Here is a 3,729-nt window from a genome sequence, read left to right on the forward strand (position 1 = left end):
TCCCACAGGGGGAGCTCTGCTCAGCCACAAGCCAGGCTGATGGCTGCCAGCACAGCGGTGGTGGCGGGAGCCTCTCCTGACTCCTCAGCAGCACTAAGGATGTCTGACTGCAGCTTAGGTCTGCTCCCCGCTGGCAAGTGGACATCCCCTGAGGGCTGCTGGGCTTCCAGAGGGATGTCTGACTGCCAGCTTGGGCCCGATCCCCCGGGGAGCGGGCCTAAGCCAGCAGGTGGTCATCCCCCGAGGGGTCCCAGACTGCAAAAGGCATAGGCCAGGCTGAGGGACCCCCCACCCCGAGTGCACAAATTTTCATGCACCGGGCCTCTAGTATCACATTAATAATATGAAGGACAAAAATCATATGGCCTTATCTATAGATACAGGAAAAGCATTTGAAAAAATTCAGCATCCATTTATGATTTTAAAAATCTCAACAGAGGAAACATACCTTAACATAACAAAGACTATATATATGAAAAGTCCATAGCTAGCATCATATTCAATTGTGATCAGAAAGAAGATCAGAAATAAAACAAGGATGCCCATTCTCACCACTCTTATTCAACATAGTACTGGAAGTCTGGCCACAGCAATCAGACAAGAAGAAGAAATAAAAAGCATCCAAATTGGAAAGGAAGAAGTAAAACTGTCACTGTGTGCAGATGACATGATTCTATATGTAGAAAACCCTAAAGACTCCACCAAAATACTGTTAGAACTAATAAATTCAATAAAGTTGCAAGGTACAAAACACACAGAAAACTGTGGTGTTTATATACATGAATAATGAACTATCAGAAAGAGAAATTAAGAAAGCAATCACCTTTACAATTGCATCCAAAAGAATAAAATACCTAAGAATATATCTAACCAAGGAGGAGAAAAACCCTTTCTACTGAAAACTATGAGACATTAAAGAATAAAATTTAAAAAATACAAATAAATGGAAAGATGTTCTATGTTCATAGATTGGAAGAATTAGTATTGTTAAAATGTCCATACTACCCAAAGCAATCTACAGATTCAGTGCAATCTATCAAAATTCCAATGGCATTTTTCACAGAACTAGAAAAAATAATCCTAAAGTTTGTATAGAACCACAAACGACCCTAATTACCTAAAGCGATCTTGAGAAAGAACAAAGTTGGATGTGCCACACTACCTGATGTCACACTATACTGCAAGCTACGGCAATCAACTGGCGTCAAAACAGACACCTGGATAGAGAAACCAAGATGGCAGCATAGGTTAACGCCGGAGTTTGCTGCCTCGAACAACCACTTCAAAAATACAACTAAAAGACGGAACAGACATCACCCAGAACCACAGGAAGGCTGGCTGAGTGGAATTCCTACAACTAGAAGGAAAGAGAAATCCATACCGAGACTCAGAGGAGGCGCAGTGCGGAAGTGAAATACTAAGGTGAGTTGGAAGGCAGCTTTCTCTCCGAGGTTTGCAGCGGTTCCTGGGGTTCTGAGAAGCAGAGCCTCTGGGAACGGGACTGAGGGCACCATAACCGCTCCCTCCGCCCGCCCTGTTGAGCCCGCCCCGCCCAAGCCCTGCGCAGAGCCATTTGCCGGATCGCCTCAGGCAAAGGCTAGATTAGCACCTCCCCAGAGGACAGAAGTTTTCCGCGGCAGACACAGCTGATTCACACAGCCAGTCGGCCTGGTGGTCAAATCCCTCTAGTATTAACTACAACAATCAAGGCTCAACTAGAACAAGACTGCGCACAAAGACCACTAGGGGGTGCACCAAGAAAGCATAAAAAATGCGGAGACAAAAAAACATGACAGAAATGGAGGATATAGAGCTAAAAAACGCAATTTTGAGGGCTTGCAATAAACTTTTGGAGAGCTTCACGAAAACTAATGAGACCCTCGATGCTATGATAAAGAAACTAGAAATTAAGCATACACGCTCTGAAATAAAGAATATTACACCCAATAGCAGACCAGAGGAGCGCAAGAATCAAGTCAAAGATTTGAAATGCGAAGAAGCAAAAAACACCCAACCGGAAAAGCAAAATGAAAAAAGAATCCGAAAATACGAAGATAGTGTAAGGAGCCTCTGGGACAGCTTCAAGCGCACTAATATCAGAATTATAGGGGTGCCAGAAGATGAGAGACAGCAAGATATTGAAAACCTATTTGAAGAAATAATGGCAGAAAACTTCCCCCACCTGGTGAAAGAAATGGACTTACAGGTCCAAGAAGCGCAGAGAACCCCAAACAAAAGGAATCCAAAGAGGACCACACCAAGACACATCATAATTAAAATGCCAAGAGCAAAAGACAAAGAGAGAATCTTAAAAGCAGCAAGAGAAAGAGACTCAATTACCTACAAGGGAATACCCATACGACTGTCAGCTGATTTCTCAACAGAAACTTTGCAGGCCAGAAGGGAGTGGCAAGAAATATTCAAAGTGATGAATAGCAAGAACCTACAACCAAGATTACTTTATCCAGCAAAGCTATCATTCAGAATTGAAGGTCAGATAAAGAGCTTCACAGATAAGGAAAAGCTAAAGGAGTTCATCACCACTAAACCAGTATTATACGAAATGCTGAAAGGTATCCTTTAAGAGGAGGAAGAAGAAAAAGGTAAAGATACAAATTGTGAACAACAAACATGCATCTATCAACAAGTGAATCTAAGAATCAAGTGAATAAATAATCTGATGTACAGAATGAACTGGTGATTATAATGAATCAGGGACATAGAAAGGGAATGGACTGACTGTTCTTGGGGGGGGAAGGGGAGTGGGAGATGCAGGAAGAGACTGGACAAAAATCGTGCACAAATGTAATAATCTGAACAATAAAGATTTAATTAAAAAAAAAAAACAGACACCTGGATCCAGGGAAAGCAAAGAGAGCCAGCAGTAAACCCACAGCAACGGTCAGTTACTCTATGACAAGGGAAGCAAAGAAGTGCAATGGGATAGAGACAGTCTCTTCAGTACACGGTGCTGGGAAAACCGGACAGATACATGCGGAAAAGTGAAGCCGTCACCCTGGTTTCAAAGCACCTCACTGCGCTGCTTCTCTCAGGGATGCCCTGGGACTGCCCACTTCTACTCATCGGGTCTGAGCTTGGTTCTCGCAGCAGGTCCAACTTCCCCTGGGACACACAGCAAGAGGCCGGGGGCGGGGGTCCCGTTCTCTCCCCTAAAAGGGGAGCAAGGTAACAATGACAATCCCTCTTGCTTTGCACTTGTATGAAAAGGAGCTAGCTGTGGGGGGGAGATGGGGGTTGCAGAAGGGGCTACGTGACCAAACTTCAAATGTCTGAGTGGCAGATACACCTGGCAGGTCTGGCAGCCACCAGGGAATAAGCCGCAAATTAGACTCTAAACGTTCTCATCACACTTACCCAGCTGTCTTATTGAGGATTTTCAGTGAAACATTTTAAATGTGCACATTGCTCTAGGGAGGGAGAAAAGTGTCACTCAGCTCACTCTCTTCCTGTCTGGCCTCTCCGTGCCCTGCCCCAGGGTCCTCTGTATTCTGCACTGGGCATCTAGACCCCATAGCACTGTGGGCTGCTGGACATAGCCGGGCACCTAGAGCAGTGGCCCTCAGCTCAGGGCCACTTGTCCCCCAAAGGATGTCTGGTAACATCTGAAACGTCTTTAATTGTCACACCGTAGGGGACCAATTAGCATCTAGTGAGTGTAGGCTAGGGATGGTGCTAAGTATCCTACAGTGCATAGGACAGCGCCCCCCC

At 44.9% G+C, this 3,729-nt stretch overlaps 1 long non-coding RNA gene across 1 annotated transcript in view; it reads left to right on the forward strand.

The window, feature by feature from the left end:
• The first annotated feature begins 220 nt into the window (after positions 1-220).
• Positions 221-3,729, forward strand: part of LOC106724555 — a 15,000-nt gene continuing 11,491 nt past the window's right edge. The window contains exon 1 of the long non-coding RNA XR_001360384.1: positions 221-232. This is a non-coding gene — a long non-coding RNA (uncharacterized LOC106724555). The remainder of the gene's footprint in view (positions 233-3,729) is intronic.

This window comes from Myotis brandtii, unplaced genomic scaffold (genome assembly GCF_000412655.1).
Source record: "Myotis brandtii unplaced genomic scaffold, ASM41265v1 scaffold89, whole genome shotgun sequence".
Lineage (NCBI taxonomy): Eukaryota > Metazoa > Chordata > Mammalia > Chiroptera > Vespertilionidae > Myotis > Myotis brandtii.